This window comes from Myzus persicae, unplaced genomic scaffold, assembly GCF_001856785.1.
Source record: "Myzus persicae strain clone G006 unplaced genomic scaffold, MPER_G0061.0, whole genome shotgun sequence".
Lineage (NCBI taxonomy): Eukaryota > Metazoa > Arthropoda > Insecta > Hemiptera > Aphididae > Myzus > Myzus persicae.
In genome coordinates this window covers 190,585-211,117 of record NW_019102777.1, presented here as the reverse complement: position 1 = coordinate 211,117, position 20,533 = coordinate 190,585, and the positions used below count along the sequence as shown (strand labels likewise).

Below are 20,533 nucleotides of genomic sequence, written 5' to 3'. Positions count from 1 at the left end.
GACCTCGAAGTTAACAATTTAAATGTGTTGAAAATGTAACTAATTAAGTTAAGAATTAGTGTCAAAAAAAGTCATGAGTTTTTATTCAACTTAGAGTTTTAACTTAACTTTAATTTTTAGCTCATTAATGTCCAGCCTTGCATGTAGGTACTATAGATCTTTAACACATTATAATGTTTACATAAGAGCCCGAATCAGGAAAGTATTCGCCCAAATTGCGTTAGTATTGAACTCCTGTTTATATTTTACCATATACACATAACCGTCACATGCAAGTATATTTTTAACAATGCTGAAAGAGAGACATACTAATATTATTATTTTTATTTGGAAAAAAAAATTTAAATATCGATATTTGGGTTTTCGAAATTGTTTTGTCTACTAATTACAGTCAGAAAAACACATATTTTCATATGCATAGATAGCTGTTCTCTAAAAGGTATTTTCACGATATTTTCAAATTTTATCATCCCAAATAATATGTATGCTGGATTTGGTGCAAATTGGTCAAAAATCGTAGATTTTCATACACCTACGCCATTTATGGTGATATAACCCGACTAATGTCTGTAGCAACTGACTGTCTATTATAATCTATCCATCCATCATTCCAGTTTTAATTCAATTGAATTATTATCCTAAATTAATTTTGGAAAAATTGGTTAAATAATTGTATAGCATATATTTCAGCCCATATACACTTTAACTCTAATATAATATACCTAACTAATATTCAATTTTACATTTATACAAAATAGGTCTATTGGCCTAAATGGCAAAACATAATACCCACAATTAGGGAAATTATATCTAATCATAATAACTATTTTATTATCTGTAACTAACAGCAACCCCATATTGTATTAAACAAATAAACCACATTGAATTTTTGTCACCTGAAACAAAATGCACTTGAGAGCCACTCTATAGCAAACTATAGGGGTCGAAATACAAACCTGCAAACAAACCCTCCCTGTGTTTTAAATAATAGACTAATAAAACTTTTATTTGAAATAGACCAGTCGTTTTTGGGTGTTAGGTAAGTGGACGAAGAAAGAAAAAAGATGCATTTTAATATAATATTTAGACTATGTTCCAAATGAGTCACTTATCATCTGGATAGGATTTTTTACATAAATTATGCATGTATTGATTGTTGTATTGAAAATACAATAAATATTGTTATCAAATATTTAAATAAGGTTTTAAAACTGTGTCACTTTCCAATTTTACTTTTTGTATTTTATAAAACTGTAATATATATTTTTAATAAGTACTATAAGTATGTATGTATAAAATAAACTTAATATTATCATGCATCCGCATTTACCTCAAAAAGCCTGAATTTGCTTCAAACAATCTTGGAGGGAGGACAGCCTCGTCCAAATACCCTCTCTCTTTCCCCACCACCACACCAGTACGACAATCAAATAGGATCTAAAAGCGATCACAAGTGGGATTTTACAGTTTTGACAATATCACAGACGGTAAAATTAATATGGTACACTTACGTAGTACCTACTTGTTTCGTCAAATTGGCTCAATTCATAGCAGTCGATCACATTACATTTCCGCAGATATTCTGTGAGTAATTTTATACCTTACGTTGTATTATTATTTCGTTACAGTTCTTTTTACTCTTTTTAATTGGTAAATTGTATTTCACTCAAAAAAATTAAAACTAATTGACCTTATTTGTTTTCCACAAACCGTCAGACTTGATGATATTTTATTACTTTTTTTATTTGAAATAATTGTGATATTATTGTACATCCACCATATTATAATTATATCTACCTCGAGAAATAAATATTATTACGATATTGTATTTTTCAGAAGTTTATCTTGCATAGCTTGTTCGCTTTTAACAATATGATTAAAACCGACGGTTAGACTTAATTCGTCCTTTGTGATTAACATCTTCTACTTCCATAAATACACGACTATATAACAACAACTGCAGCAACGGGGCTTCCGCGAGTGCTTAAATAACAGTTTCACAATAACTCTTATTTGTTCGTCGTGTTTATTCGAACGTTCTAAAATAGCTTCTTCCGCCCGTAGCAGTAATAATAATAATAATAGTTTCTTCATTTCCACCGTAAAATTACGTCTCCTAACTCCTTGTTCGTCATGGATCTTTTGCCGGTGACACGTCTAAAACAATAATTTAAAAAAATTAAAATCTATTTACAATGTATGAATGTTTTTTTTCTTCAAAGGGTGTCGTTTTCATAACGTTCATGAAGTATAAAATATCATAATATTATTTTTATCCCATTCACTGAGTAATCCGTATTATACAGCGAGAGAGAGGGAGAAAAAGAGAAAGAGAGTGGGAGAGGGTGAACTAGATGAAGTGGAAAGGGGAGTGAGAGAGAAAAACAGAGGTAGTGAGAGTGAGGAAAGCGGATAGAGAAGGTGAGAGAGCTAGGACCTAAGAACTAGCTGGTGATGTAAGATTACGTTTTGTTAATATTATGTGGATAAAAAATAGCGATCGATCTACCGGGTGATCCACGAAAAATAATAAAAATCTTAGCAGACATAACGCGTAGGTTTAAACTTCTCAACTGAAGGTTCGGCGATCAATGCCATACAATTGGAAGAAGTGCTTTTTGAAATTGTCTGAACTTCAAAGGCTATAAATAAGTTGTTTGTATAGCAGTGTGATTTTTTTATAACTTTATTTTTCCACTAGTATGAGAATATGAATATTTGTGATGCGTGAATTCCCGAGAATTCGATTTTGGGAAATTTTGCTGGACTATTCCCAAGCTTATTAAAATACAAATTTATAGGTAAATATTACCTATCTTAATTCGCATGTCACAATATATTTTGCTTGCACTTAGAATCATAATTAATTATTCTGATGATATAATAATATTATACGTTCAAAAATATTACGGGAGATTAAGAAGACTTTGTGGTCTCGTTAAATAATTTTGAAACCGGAAGGGAAATCTGCAGGCGATCATTATAATAATTAATGTCCACTGTCACATAGATTGATATTTAAAATTAAAAGAGAGGAAAACGATCGATCTCATGTCAACGTTAGACATTCAATAGCTTGTGCCCCTTTAAGACTCCGGTTGCCCGAAACTACAAAACCATAATATTTTTTTCGTTTTTCCACAGTTTAGATAAAGGCGGATTTCTTGGAAGGATTTTTCATTCGATATAAAGTACACAGCAACGCGTTTATGAACGCCATATAATATACATTATTTGTTTACACGTTTACGTGCTGTTCAAATAGAACATTTTTTGAATTCGAAAAGTATAATATGATTTATTGAAGAGTTGCAGGAGTGCCATTGAAGTGTTCGTATTGATGAGTGTGCGTCGTACCTATTACGTGTTTAAAATCACATCGTTGTGACAAAGCCGACAATTATTACCATACACCAGAGGTCAAAATAATATACATTTAATATTTTTGGTACTTAATATTTTATATAGTTAAGCCATATCATTGATTAAATATACATGATTTAATATATTTAATCAATGGCCATATTAATGCGTTGCAGCTTTTATGGTTGGCATCTCAAAAGAGTAATTTTTAATTTCGAAATAATATATTGTAAATAAGTATTTTTATATTTCGGAATTTTTTCTCTAAACTATCAAATAAATTTGATGTACCTACTGACGAATAACAAACAAAATTTAAAAAAAAAACGAAGCCCACTACACACACTTGACCTATCGTATTTTAACATTGTCGTACTGCACAGTGCACACGGACTTAGTCAGGCAGGTACTACACTATAAACGCTCGAGTCTCTTTCGCAGGATTATTTTGCATTTGACATTAATTCACCCATATACATATTCGATAAGCGCAAACCGTCGGAAGTTTCACAGCGATGACTTTAATCTACAACAATGCAATCTAGGACAAATCGGATAATCTTTCTTTTTGTGGATTAATTTTCTATTACTATAATATACTGTACAACTTTTGTTTACCCGCACATTGCGTTTGATTTCGATAAAACTTCCACGGCAGCAATAATAATGATATTATATTACGATACACCACTTAAAAACTTCTTACCATTCGTTATTATTTGAGATAAAACGTTGAGTAATTGTAATATTATTACATCAGTGTTTTAATACGTGTATAAGTATAATATCAACGCCAATACGAGATGTGCTCAAACCGTTAAACGTCTCAGTCGCGGGGAAGTCAGTCTGGGTATTTTAAACGGGACACTCTTTGACTATAATAATAGTAAAAGAAAATCAAGAAAATGCCACAATATTCTGATTTCCCATGTGGATTACGAATGTACGCTCTTTGATATTCGACCTAAACTTAAGGTTTTTAATAAATTCAATATTTGAGGTTGTGAGCACGACAAACATATACTCCATATGAAACACATATTTATTTATTTCTTTCACGTTTTTTGAAAAAAAAACAGCCGAGTTTGCATGCTATAATACGTTACTTTACAGTAATACCGACATTTTTTTTGAATTAACAACTATCGACTGTAAATAATAATGAGAGATGAAACAAAAATTACAAGCAGCAGATGTAATTTACTATCTATAGAAGTGATAATGTTTAATAAATATATATATTACTTTAATTTGTTTTATCTACCTTTTACATAAATTGTGATGCCAGTTGGTATTATATTAGAATATATAAATGAAACAAAAGGTATCGCATGGGTAAAACCAATACATTTTTTATTGGCTAGGTTGGCAAAACCGTTTTTTGTGCATTTAATAAATATGGTGGAAAGTCGATCGAACCTCAGGATGGATCTCGGCGGTCAGTGAGAGGATGAGAGAAGAATAAAATTGGACAATTCAAATAATTAGTCACATTGTTACCGGAAACGTGCAATAAAAATGAAAACCATTATCAGCACTATATTATTATTCTGTTCTTCTCGAACCGTCGTCGAGTGGGACAGAAACCGCACATCATTCATAATGCTGTCTACTTTATAGGCAAGCAAGTTTTTACTATAACGAAGATGAATTTGTTACTTTGTGCGTCTCGTAAAATACTACCAACCGCGGGTTTATTATACAGAGTAACTTTCGTTATATTATTACGACGAAGTAACGGAAATCGTCTGTAACCGTCGTAAACACAGTTATTGGACCTTTACTGGGAACGGTGAGCGTGCAACCTAAATTATAGTAATGATAATAAAAACAAAAATAAACTTTCCTCGAGGCTGAGTGTCTAAATACATATATGAAGTGCACAAATCCAACTAGACAACAAATCCCTGCTGAAAGACGAGTCTGAGGAAAAACATAGGGTCTCTTGAAAGCAACTTTGTGATGGAAGGGATGGGGGGTTGAAGTATGGGGAAAAACTCACTAAACGTGTACTATAATATTGAATATATTATTATTATACGATAATGTGAGGTAGACGACCACGCGAAACCACCACCGACGACGCCTTCAACCGATCCCTACACCCCGGCGCGCCTCCCGCGAGTTGTCATTTATCATCGTTACGCGTTGTGCGTGCCAACAGTTTCAAACGAAGACGGGGCAAGAGGGCCGAAGAGACGAGTCGGAGGGAGTAGTATTTTCAGAATGGTTAGGGGGTAGCGCTTAAAGACGAGAGTGGAGGAGTGATACAACATACCTGTGGTGGGGGTGAGGGGTGGAGGCGGTGCGTGTAATTGCTCGTAAATCTCTTGTAATCGGAAAGTTACTGCGGCGCGCGCATGATTGATGGACCGAATTCTGGGACCGCGCGTGGTATTGGCGGTAACCGCCACAAAATAGGTGTCTGAAGGGAGCCCCATCTCCACCTCTCGCCAAGTCCTTCTCTATATCTCTACCCGAACCCTCTCTCTCGAACTTTCAGTCTCTCTGCCTCACTTACCAGCGCGAGTTAACGTTTATGGAATGTTTATTAACGTGCTCGTCCGCTATGGCGGACCTGTCATGAGTCATCACGCTTAGCCGTCCACGTGCATCTCCAACATGTGCCACATACACGCATTATATTACACGTCCTGCGCAAAAGTGCTCTGCCGGTCTCCCATCGACGGCACTCGTGCTTCTGAAGGGGACCTATTAAAAAACAAATAATAATGTAATACACATTGGACGCCGAAAAAAGGTGACCATCGTTGGCGAGGCTTCTGTAAACTAGTACTATCATCATATTGTTACTATTTCGATTTAAAAAGATTCATTGTGGATGAAATACTTGTTGGCTTACATAATTATAACTACTCGTGTGAACCTATATTATACATTTATACCTGAACATCAGCAAAAATCGATTGGCACAACTAATTTTGAGTTTTAAAAAAAATTATCACACTGTTGACACTTTCTTCTAGGGTGATGAAAGGGTAGGGCTCTCAAGGCGTCATTCTTTTGATACCAAATCATTTGAGATTTACCTGATTAGTCGGACAATCGTCGAGAAACCCTACCTATAAATAACGGTATGATGTGGTTAAAAATAATATAAAATAATTCATAGATATAAAGTTATACAAAAGATTTATGTTCTGATTTACAAATCTTGAAAAAAATACTGAAATTTACATATTATAGGCAATTAAGGTAAGCACAGTGAATTTAATATTCGAACATCAATATTATAAAACACATTCAAAAATAATAGTATGATACTATGATCATAATAAATCTATTTTCGTTTCTTAGGTTTAGGTTAGGTCTTTAGTTGGATTTAAAAACAATCAACCGTACTTAACGTCGTACATGAACATGAACATAATATAAGTAATCAAGAAAATAAATTTTAAGTTTTGACAAATAACTCACTTGTGACTTGGAGGGAGTGCATTAGGAATTTAAAAAAATATATATGTGTACATTGTCACTGACCTACAAAATATCTCATGATAGTGATGTACCATGACATCTTTCTCACCAGTTATCTAGTAGAACACTACACCCTATGATACGGAACGACGGGTTGTGGTGACAAAATACGATTCGCGACCAATTTATACACTGTCGACGTCTGTGGAATTAACGATTTTAGGGATTTAATTGACAGTTCACACACACACACACACATACACACACCAGCACGTGCATGGAATTCCGAGACAAAAGCCGTCGGTAAAATCCCTCAAACACGTCTTGTCCATTAGAACGTTTAACCGAAACTGAGCCTTAACTCCGCTCTCCCGTGATCATCCCTGCTCTAAATAAATATATACCTATATATGTGAGCATAATATACATAGACTCAGGGCTGATTTTACGCTCGCGTTATATAATTCATCTGTGTGCGTTTTGACCGAAGTCCTATTTTCAATTAGCGAGACATAATTTCGTAAGCTACTACATTATACATTTCGTTTATACCATATTATACTACAATAGTATTTATTTCGAACGTGCGTATATCGAGTTGCATGAAAAAAAAATGAATAATTAAATGGTTCACTAAAATGTTACGGACCAATTATAATATGATCCACTAGACCATTGTTTAATCGACCATTAGCTCACTATTAGTTCATCAAATATGGTTGGCGACGATTGTTTATTCAACCCGACATTAAACATTTAACGGAAACGGTCGGTTGTTAGCGTGAAATGGGAGACGACAACCGATCGAATGGTGAGAACCGAATCAAGCTCACAAACCAAGTCTTTTCGCCAAATTTGAGACATGATGTGACATTATAACAATTACTAATGAAAAAGCGTTATTAAAAATTATGAACGGAGTTGAACAATAGAAGACGTTGGGTGGCTTAAGAATGTTATAAAATACTATGGTCAGACAGCTGTTTTTAAACTCATTTTTCTAAGTGGTAGTTTTTTTTTCATTTCAAAACGTGTTATTATCGATACTTTTTCGTCAGAAGAGATTTGGAGTACCAATCGAAAAATGTGTCTGAGAAGCTCCTCGACCCATAGAGTAATACCATCAGATGGATGAACAATGTTTTTCGACCTTTTTTCGTTATTACGATAGAACATAGCGCGAGTGACTTACACAAAAATAGATATTATCTCGTCGAATAGGACAAACCTCGTGTACATTGCAAGTACATATTATAATAACGTAGTGGTATAAGGTAAAAATAAAATATACTCCTACATAACAGGTGGATAAATTGCAACTCTCTCTGCCAAAAATAAAAATGATCGATGTGCGATGTGCGATGACAACCGATGAAATACGGAAACGCTTTGTGACAGCTCGATTTAGTTAATGTTTCGGGTTCAGAAGTATCTGTGCGTATTTTAGCATTCGCACAAGAGTTCACATAATCGAATTTTTTAAAAATAATTTGTGACAATATTATCTATCGGTGATTGTTTTTTTCCCGAAAATAATAATAGCAGTCTATAATGTTATTATAAGACTATGATCAAATAATTTCCAATCGACTCCGTGCGCGGCGAACTGCAATACTATAAAATAAATTATAATATTATTAGGTGTTAAAAGCTCAAAAAAATTTTTATTAATAAAAAAAAAAATGTTTAGTATTTATAAATTGCAATTATAATTTTTTTCGTTAAAAACCAAATTTCATAAATGTTCTTTTCACACCGATAGATACCTATAAGACTCAGAGTAACAGAGTTCAAACATAATATTAACCTAATTATTGTCATCGGATTGAAATTAAAAATGAAAACATCTAAAATTGAGTTCAGTCCATTATAAATATAATATTGTACACATACGATATACATAGTATTATAATAATTCCACCTTATTACTCAAACACTTACACGCTCCACTTTAATTATTATACTTTGAAGTTTAATTTTAGCCAACTATATTATATAAAGCACAAAACGACCAGACAAAACTGGTGTTCCCAGATAGCCTATTCACTGCGCCGTGTTACATAATATGTTACAGGGGTACAACACTACCATACACTAAAAAAATTTGGGAAAAACCAAAAATATTATTAATAATAAGCACTTTTTTTTGCAACGGTGGTGGATAGTCATGGACAGTTACCCCAATACATAATTAAAATAATAACTCTATTGCGTATACCTAATAATAATAAAACTCATAGCTTTTTGTCAAATTCCACTGTACCGATTACGCTAATTTTCTGAGATGTAGTCCGTAGTCGTCTGTCCCTTACGATTACGCAATATTATATTATTATTATATTTATTTTATTGTATTATTTCGTACGAATAATAGTAACAAAAAAACCAACTTTGTTTATGCGTGTTACCACATTAATTCGAGTTTATCATAATATAACCAATGCAAAATATATACAAGACCAATACAATACTAAATGGCATAAAATGAACAAAGATCATGGAAGGTTTTTTTATGTAGATTTTTAAAAAACTGTAAAAATATTCTGCAACCACTCTATAGTTACACTCGGTGTCCCAACAAATTTTACGATCTTAAAAACTGTTTCCGAAAAGTATTTAATCACGGTAGTCGAAGAATAAAAAAGCAAAATAAAGTAGGTTTGTTTCGCAGTTAAGAAGAATGCGGGGTGTGCCCTCCTCCTTCTGAAATTTAAGAAAATTAAAAAAAAATTTCTGTGAACAATGAAAGTTACTGCAAATATACATTTGTGTAACTGTAAAGGAACCAAAATCTAAAAAAAAGGTATCGTAAATTTATGAGAAACCCTATAGTTAAACCACATTATCAGTCCCCCTCTTCAACAATTAAAATCCTGGCTACGACACTGGCGTAACTGTACGTACATTTAAATTATACAAAGTTTAAAAATATGTTTTCTGGTTGAACCCGGATGTACTTATTATTATTTGCTTAGAATTCAATTTAACTTAATCGACTATATAGCATGTTATTATTTTTATCCTGTATTTTATTTGTATTCGATATTATGAATCCCGCGAAAAAACAATTTATGGACTTAGAGTGTTCTTCGTAAACGAGAACAACAGTATACGATAATACGTTATTATTGTAATATAGTATATACCCACATGTACCTTAATAGATAACATACGAGATTACATACACATACATGGCGGACCGTACCGAATTGGTCCGCAATGACAGGTCCGTAAAAAACTAGCAGTTCCCAGAAAGTATATAAAGACTATGTGGTTGAAGTACAAGTGGTGGAACCATATCGATTGTCGTGCAAACAACAATACTGACTGGGGCACGGTGCGGCGAAGGGAAATGATAGAATGAAAGACGTATTCGTTTGAGGGATGCACATACTATCATTGATGGTACACTGCAGGATATTCGGTTCACCTGCGGATTGATGTATTATTGCAAAAAAAAAAAAAAATATTGCACGCGAAAACGTTAAAAGTGGACACGAGCCGTTGTGTTTATACCCTCGCTCGCAATGTTCGGGCCGGGGGAGCTGATATTCACTCCCAAGTTTCTCCGACACACAATTAGATTTAAAAAGAGTCTTATTTCCAGAGCGGTTTATTTATTTTTTTTCCCCCAATAGGTAATACGGTATCCCATTCAATGGCTATACAACGCGATATATTATACGAGACACACATACCTATACATATATATAAATTATATTTATATATATAATCATAATATATATATATATGAGTGTGTGTGTGTGTGTGTGTGTGTGTGTGTGTATTTTGTTCGATATTTCGGTTAGACCGTTACGTGGGCTCATCCATGTAACAAAACCAACTTTCTAGTTCAAAGAGTCGGCGAATTATTGTCGAAATGGCCGGAAGTAAATAATGACTTTACCGACAGACGGCCACGAAAAAACGGCGGGTAAGCGATTTTTTACACGTGTATACACCCATACATGTGGGTGTGTGTATGCCCTGCAGATCTCTGCGGGTTGTTTGGGAAATCCTGATCCATTCGATCGGAAAGTGTTCGGATGTATGTATATATACATAAAGCCGGAGACGGTGAGATAGAGAGAGAAATATGATGAAATAAAATGAACATTTACCGGCCCATTGTTGTGATAATAGAGCGTAGAAGTATGTGATTGTTATATGTATTGGTACTATATTGGTTCGATTTTTAATAATATATACTAATATTTTGTAAACGCAGGTACAAGGCGATTCTTTCGACTAGAAAAACAAAATTCGTTGAAAACCTATACAATTTCGTAAAGTGTATAAATCATCAGCTGTGTTATGTGATATTATAATAATAATCATAAGAAGTTTAATGTTCTTTAATCTTCATATTCCCTACATTAATTAACATGCAACCATATGAATTTTATCAAATGCTAACTTTAAATAATATGCTTAACGACTCTATTTTTCCAAATACTTGTACATCCTAGTATCCTACTACAACTATTGGCCATCCTATGGTGTAAACATATTTGTTTCTTAATTTCAATAAACCGCCATTTATAATTTAAATTCCAATAATCAAAACTTGAACAAAAGCATAACTTAAGTTTAAAAAATAATTTGAAATATTTTTTTTAAACTTATATTTTTATAAATAAATAAATAAATATCATTATATCATAAGTATTATTTAATTTTTTAATATCGAAAATACTATGTAATCTTTTTAAAGTGCGCACACGCTAATAAAATCATTCAACAGAAACAGTGCTACAGTTTAATCCTAACAACAATTTATACTAACAATAATTGTTTTTAATAAAAATAATGTATTAATAAAATAGCACTAAAAAAATATCAGTGATCCGACGATTGCAAGTAATATATAAAAAATAATGAATACAAATCACGAGCGATCGACTGTAACGATATACTGTATCAAGATTATTATTAAATTTTGTAATAAATATATATATATATCTCGATTTGTCGATAAAAAAACTTGTACAGAAAAGTAATTAAATAACAAAATCAGCTACTCTACAAATAATATATTTATAGCAGATATTATACATTTTTTTTTTAATACGCTTATAAACGTTGTTCATTCGATTGTCACGGTCGGAGATGATGTAACGATTTTCACAGAAATCGTTTTTGAAACTACCCGAATAATAATTTTATATTATTAATTATTACCAACTTGATATTATTATTGATGTTTAAAATATCGAATACGACGAATAATGTATTATATAGATAACGGTAATATATATCGGTAACGTTCTTTTCTGATGAATTTAAGTAGGTATTATGTATCGAAATAATAGTACCTATATGGATTTTATCACTTAACACCAATCCTCCTGTGTTATCACATAATATGATCCACCGACTAGACGGTGATTACAATGACAATCAGCATAGATAATATTATAAACAATGTACATTTCAATACTATTCGTGATAATTGATAGTCCGGACTATTGTTAGACATTGTCAAAATCTAGTTAAAATTTAGTTAAAATGCTTTTCGTATGCAGAAAAGATATACAAAGTATACGTATACGATAATATACTGATATACCTAAACCGACTTGACTTAAAACTATACATAATTAATGATCATATTTTGTGATGAACAGGGTTGGGATTTCATAGCACTTAAAATTGCGTAAATATGCGCTGTAATATGACCTTAACTAAATATGTGTTAAAAATATGCAATGAAAACAACAAAATACGAAAAAAAAGTAAATTTATTAATTAATCAATAATCACTTACAAATTTGAAATTGTATACGTAGTTTAGTCACTCTGGTCAGAATCCTGAAGGGCTGTAAAAAATTACCCAATTAATTAAAAAAAAATTTAAATGAAAAGTAAGCAATTTAAAATGTTTACCTTGAGTGCTACATTGAATTATTAAATGCTTGTCCAGATTATCGAATTTGAATTTACGGCGATTGTCTGCCAACAAAGTCTTGTACGTCGAAAATGAACGTTCGACGTCGTCTGATACAATTGGTTATTGGTAGCTGTTGCGTATTTGAAATATACAATATCGCTACATGTAAGTTCACCAAGTAATTCACCAATATTTGTATTTTCTTCACCATCCAAGATATTTAAAATATGTTTTAATTTAGACAAACCGCTATTTTAATTTGAGATATATAGGTTTACCATGTTTACCATTTAGTGTTTTCAGTGTTTCTTCGATATTTTCAATAATATTTAATGATGTGGCTAAGAACCGACTTTTTGCTTGCAATTTATCAATGGCTACAGATAAAATAGAAAAATTTGATTTAATGTATGCTAAGTTATTTTCAAGATTAGGTTTGTCTAAACATTTTTTTTTGCTTTTTGAATACTAATCACATCATCTTAGTCGAGTAATCCAATAATATGACGAACAGCTTGTATATTCTCTCAATAATAGGTAGCTGCATTGGCTGCATTAATCCAGGTTCTCAAACTTGTAATAACTGGTTCTGGCGGCAAGTTCACTGTTCACTTTACACTCACATAATTGACAAAGTAATACATTGTCGTCTACCTTAATAAACACTTCTTCGCCGAACTCGGATACAACATTATTGAGTTCACCCGAAAGAGATGATTTATCTTTCGGTATTTTAAAACAAGGTTACTACACGTTAAACCAAAATGCGAAAATACAACGTAACACGCGAGTACGGGCACACGAGACGACTGTATAAAATGAATTGACTATACACTGTTGATAATCTGCGATTAATAATCGCAGTAGAAATCGATAAAAAAACCCAACAAAATCAGCAGATAACAAAAATTAGAGCCAAATGCCTACCTTATACAAAATTATCTTAGTATTATATTATACCTATATGTATATAATCGCTGTACGGCGTTGCATCACCGAAATCGGTCTAAACGCTTAATCTATAGGTACATTTACAATTTATTTGATAATTCGATTGACAAAAGTCTAAAAACACGTTTACTAAAATATAATTTCATAAAATATGACAGATTTTGATTCAAAAACAGGTAAAAATGTAAAAAAGTCCCAAAAAATCGTAAAATATGCAAAAAAAAAGCAAAATACAATTTTTAATTTGTTTTCTCTGTATCATAAAACACATTTTTAGCTTACCCTGCTATTTTCTAAGCATCTCATTAGAAATATGCAAATGCTATAAAATCCCAAAACTGGTGATGAATTAAAGCAGGTAGTATATTATACTAGTATGTATCTGAAGAATAGTATTTATATAATATGCGTTTCACCACTTATCACTTTTCATTCTATATGTTGTAAGTTGTAACATATTATCCTTTTAGAGGTTATAATCAGTGACTACAATTACATAGTACTATTAGATTATCATAATCACGGAGATAATAATATCAATGTCACGGCTCAAGATAATATATCAAAGTTTTAATGTCTAGACAATCACAATAAAATATAATGCACGGTGTCTCAACATTTTCCGCAAAAGCTCTAAAAACGATTTCGTGTCAGTGAGAGTGAAAAGCGTATCGATAACATCAATTTTTTTGTAACGTTAATAAGGGTTAGGGTAGGTTAGTCAAGAGCAGCTGCTAAAGCTTCAGTGCTACCTTATTTAATTTTAATTAAATGGCGTTGAACACAAATGTAACACCCCACGTTATTCCGGTGACCTAGAAAAAATATACATACATATGAGCAAAGGTACATAGTAATATTATAATAATATCGAGTGTTCGGTTATTCGATATGTCGAGACTAACGCAGGTATAACTACCTATATTATACCGCGTTCTAACCACCGTTGTTGTTATTATTTATATTTTAATAGGTACCTTTATCGTATATTCATATCGTTATTATATTATACTATTATGATTAGTCAAATAATATAGCTTTTAGTAGATAGGTATTACATAATCATGCATAGCTAATGTTACCAGACGCATCGGAGGTAACAAGTTTTACGACACGTTCGTTCTCATCAGAAAGCGTAACCCGACTCACGTCGATTCCATCCAATATTAGGTAAAAAGACCCTGTCTTATTGACAGGTCATATTTTGTAGTTTTTGTATAATATGGGGCATACTTTTCTAATTTTAGATTAGTGTGAGTGTTAAACCCAAGTTTAATTTATTTTTAATAATTGTATGTAATGCTTAAAATGTAAATGTAAATGTATATTATTGTTTATTAATATTATAATTTATAATCCAGGTTTTTAATTACTTTAACAACCATTATCCCACCCCATATCTCTAATATCAATTATTATTTATAAATACATTTTTTTCACCCACTTAATTAGTTTTTTAGATCATTTTTAAGGTTAATTTTTTGAACTTTTTAGGGCATTTTTGCATTTTTTTGTGTTTTTTAGGTCATCAACATCTTAACTCTACTAATAACCATAATGATAATTATTATTATGGGGACAATAATATAATAATAATAATGGTGATGGTAATTATACTCTCGCGATGTTTGTCGAAACTCACACCTAATTGCGTCTATGATATTTTTCTATTTACGGTAAGATACATCGGTGGGTATATGATGGGTGATGGATGAACTGAAATCTAAAGTATATTTTAGAACTTGAAATACCCTATACGACTATACGTGACTATCCATTTGGTTTAATTTTGTATGTTTGTTAGTTTTGTGCATGCACATATTATGTAAATTTTTCAATGTAAGTACATATTATATAGTTAAGACAACTTTAAAAACTAAACAATTATGAATGGTAATGGCGTATTTTAAATATTAATTTTTAATTGAAAGCAAATTATATAATATTCCATTCGTTATTATATTATTTTTATTAGTCGGATAATTTTGTTCCTATAGAGATAAGCTGTAATATTGAGGTTTTTTTTAAATAAAAATGTGTATTTAAAAACTATTGGACGTAGTAAAATATTTTTAAGTTCGATGAATACAGATTAATTAACGTTATATTTTATACATGAATGCTCTCAAATTGTACCATCGTTTTATCAATCACTTAAATTTAAAAAAATAAAATAAAAATAAAAAAAGAGTTTGACTTCCACAAGCTTAAAGCTAATATTACATATTAGTTATATAAAATCAATTTAAGCATAGTATTAATGTGTATAATTTAGTAAGAGGATTAACGAAGAAAAAGCCTAAAATTGAATTGTTTTGTACGCACGTAAGTTTTGGAGTACACCCATTAACTAGCTATTGTTGACAATCTGTATTTAATGCTTAGGGTATGTGATATATAGAATGTAATAACCACCATGTATAATAATTAGCAAAGTTAAGTACTCGTCAAACATGCTCACACATATTTTATCCTTTAATAATGTATTTATTAAAATTCTAATTTCTCGGAATTCTAAGTGCATGTATTAAAGATCATATTACATCATAAACAGATACTGAATATCTATAACAGAGTTTTCATATACTTTAAGAAATTACAAAATTCTTTTCTTCAAATAAAAACTAAATTTTTAAAAAAATATTTTTTTTTTTTCAAAATGTGAAATGATACATCTTATTTGTAAATTGAACGATTAGTTTTATAGTTATTATGTTATATAATTAATAATTATATCGTGCATATTATAATTATTAATTATAATATGTACGATTTGACATCAAATATACGTAATATATTCAATTAGATTAGTTGAATAACCTGCTTCACTCGACGCTTCTGGGGATCTATCTGAACCGATTGACGAAAAACCGTCAAGTCAACGTCAAAGTTCATGCGCAATCGGCGTACGTGTATCTAGCTTTGTAAAACAATTCAACCTAGATGGGCTACCAAAAATTGAGGATGGATTCGTGTTAGTACTTGGCATATTTTTAAAATTATTTTACAAACTTTTTTGGTATCCTCAAAAAACAATATCTGAAATCTTCGACCAAATTAATTGAGTCATTTTTGAGTATAATTTATGAACTACAAATATACATTGAAAATGTATAAGATACAAACGAGAAGATTTAATGCACGCTTTTACCTAATCAGCTCCGCACAATCAATTTAAATTATTTAGATACCAAAAAAATACTAATTTACACCATGAATACCAAAATCGCTGTTTGTGGATGTCTTTAAAATGTGAATTTTAGAAAATCCTATCTTAATGAGTCTTTACGTAATAAAACGATACTTCTGACCAAATGTCTTTCCCATAGATTTGGCGATTCCGGTTAGATGATTAAATGAATCAGCCAGTCAGTCAGGACAAGTGATTTTATATTATATATTTAACATTAGATATGCTTAACACTTTGTCTAGTTTATATTATACTCAGACATTTTTTACTTATATTATCTAAAATAATAATTTGTGAACTAAAATTTTAAAATTATCATAATGGTCTCCATGTCTTTGAGCATAATATCATGGACAGTTATTATCCTGGGTGTAATAATTTATGAACTTTATTGTTTAATTATTTAAAAACTACTCTTTCTAATTCCGGTTTATAAACATAAACGTTAAGCAAACAAAAAAATAAAAATAATTTTCCTTACAAAAAAACATATTTTTTCAAACGCCCAAATATTTTACTGTGTTGGAGTATACTATCCTTTTTCGGGAGCTTGGGTAATAAAAAACTATTTAAAAAAATTTTAGAACCTACCGTTTTTGGAGAAGGGATTTCTAAATGGACGCTGTGTAACAATAGAACTATATAAAGTATTGAAACTTAAATAAGTTTACCTATAGTTTCTGATATATCCTATTGAAAGTATGTACCACCTAGATATTCATGAACGGCTTTGTCGTATTATATTATTATATTACATAGTAAAGTAGATTCTTATTAATAAATGTCTAACGTCGATATCTCGAACTCAATTGAAATCTTCTTAAAATAATATTTATATTATATTAAGACTCAACAACTCAACTTTTTTCTGTTTTCCTTGAATGCAAACATAACAATAGCGTCCTGTATAATATAATATAGCACGACCAAAACTTAAATGACTCAAACAATTAGTTTAATAAACAAAAAAAAAAAGGAAAATATTTAAACAGGTGCATACGAATCATTTATATTATAAAATACACACAAAGCCTAAGGCTAAACTATAATAATCTCTTACTCTCACTACTTTATTTTTGTTACCTAAGCTTTATTATAGTACCTAGTAACAATAATAATATTATTACTATGGTATTTTCGTGACACAATGTTTATAGGCTCGAGTTAACTTCTGTGAATTGTTTAAGTGCAAAAAAAAAATACCGACGTTTCCAGTTTTATTTTGACCATTTTGTGGCACGCGTACTTAAATATTTTATAATTTTTTGCAAGATTTTTTTATTATATGCAACGAATAATGAAAATTTGATCCTAAAACTATAAAGAATTATCATCAGCCAATATGTGTATATTTTTAATAAAATAATTTCATACTATTTTATCGATTAACATCAAGTGTAATGAAGCAAAACGTAAGGCATATAAAAATGTATTATATAGCCTCTGAAAAGTAGATTTCCAGAAGTTATTTCAACGGACAAACATGGTGAACTTAAGGAGTTGCAGAAATTATAGCATATCTAAATTGACGATGAAACCTGTGAGGATTAGACTTAACGAGAGTATAATAAAAATATGTTACTGTCGTACAAACGTAGATGATAATATGGTGTTGTGCGAAAGCCGCCCCTACAGCAACCAATCCGGATACAGGCAGATTTCAAAATTGTCAATAACAATACATAATATTATTGAACATCGATATCACTGATGTTACTGTATGTTCGTACATTGTTTCGGACTCTAACGCGTGCGCAAAAATGCGTTAAAAAAAATAATAACCGTCCCGCGGTGGAGATTTAAATTCGACATCCATTCGGATTACACCGCCGGAAACGATCTACTAGGTACCTCCTACTGGCTCCTTAACGCGTTCATAATAATAGTAATGAAGGTGCATCTCCTGACACTATAATAATAATAATAATAATAATAATAATAATAATAATATATAATACTGCAATATAAAGAGGACACATCGACGGGTCTCACTGTATACCGAGGAGCTAGGTCGCTGATCGCTAAATCATTACAAACTTATGTATATATCATCATTATCTCTCATGATATTATTATAATATTATATTGTATTACGAACTACGTATATATGTATATATCACTGGTTGGCCGGGTGCCTGATTTGTTGGGCTGGAAACGTCAAGGGTCGAGCGTGACGTGCAGTGGGTGTACCTACCTAAATAGGTGGTATAAATGTATGTGTGTATGTGTGTGTGGTGTGTACCGACAGAACCCTCCAGCGCGCTACGTTCGGGGGAGAGGAGGTAGGTTGTAACGAGAACGACACAACAACAATAATAATAATAACAGTAGTATAGTGTTATACGGGATTTCCGGTATATATCGAAAGAGGAGAGCCATCGTCGGCGTTCTATATAATAAACACAGCACGGGCGCGACGCACGAATTATTGCGCCCACGATGATACTCCGGGTTGGACACCGGCCAATCGCTGAGAAACGAATACGTAATATTATTGTAGTCGTTATCATATTATTATAATATTCATATATTGCGATACCGACACCACATATTATTGCGAGGAGGAGGATTAGGGCTGAGAGAATACCAGCCGAAAATAACATAACGTATTAAGTATGTAGTAGAGTTATAATACAGACAATATACATTGCATGGCCAGTGTATAATATTGTTTTAGGAGACTTGTTAAGATTTTTCGGTTGACGGTAGGCTCACCCGAGCCACCCCTATTTGTGCCACCACAGTAGTAGGTACTGCAGGGTTTAGGGTTGAGCTCGACGAGGTCCTTGTCATGGCGTCCCTATTATAATACAAATATAATACACAAATATGTACTCACATTATTCCTGCAACAGTATTGTATACTCAGGTAATGGCCGAAAAGTAGCTATACAGAGCACAGCCTTCGCCACTTCAATCCACTAACCTATCCTTGTGAGCAAAACAGAAAAATATTATTCAAATATTTTGTTGGTAAATTATTGTGTTTCAATATATTATGTTACGATGATCTGTAAAAAATGTATATTTTTAATTATAGCAAAGTATATTTTCCGCAGCTCTTTAATGGTTTTCTAATAACTCTTTCACATGCGTCACTAACCTTATTATTATAGGTATTACCTATACCTACCAATAGAATGTTCTAAATAATAATCATAATAAGCGATGATCTTCGACGCGCAGAGGTATCGTACACGCATAAATTAGCGAAGAGAATTAATGTGTATAATGCAATGTAGCATTACATTATATGTATTATATTATATCATATATACGCTTAGTTATCCAAAAATTTGCATAATCTGGATTAACCTCAAACCGGAAACTCGAATCCAGATATTGGAATTTTTACAAAATTCGAAATTCGTTTCCCCACGCAGTGCTCTCATAAATTACCGTGTACACGATGATACTAGGTTGGAAATCAGCCAATCGACTACATACACAATATATGTATAAATATAACTACTCCATATATATTTTATAACGAAATCGTATTATGTTATGATCGCTATTGCGGGATGCATGCGGGGGATACGTGATATTATTATACTAAATGATCCGATAGGATTTCATTAGTTAAATGTATACTACTATTGTTGTGCAGGATTTAAAAAAAATATGTATTAATAGACATTTTCGAAGAATCTCTGCAGCTCCCCTAACTTAACCTACATTACGGACAGCGCGAAACCAG

At 31.6% G+C, this 20,533-nt stretch overlaps 1 long non-coding RNA gene across 1 annotated transcript; it reads right to left on the bottom strand.

Moving 5' to 3' along the window:
• Window positions 1–1,336: 1,336 nt before the first annotated feature.
• Window positions 1,337–19,904, bottom strand: LOC111033105. The gene is made up of 4 exons (XR_002604374.1): window positions 19,673–19,904; window positions 5,885–6,075; window positions 1,523–2,157; window positions 1,337–1,437 (listed from the first exon to the last, which is right to left on the bottom strand). It is a non-coding gene; the product is annotated as an uncharacterized LOC111033105 (long non-coding RNA).
• Window positions 19,905–20,533: the final 629 nt, after the last annotated feature.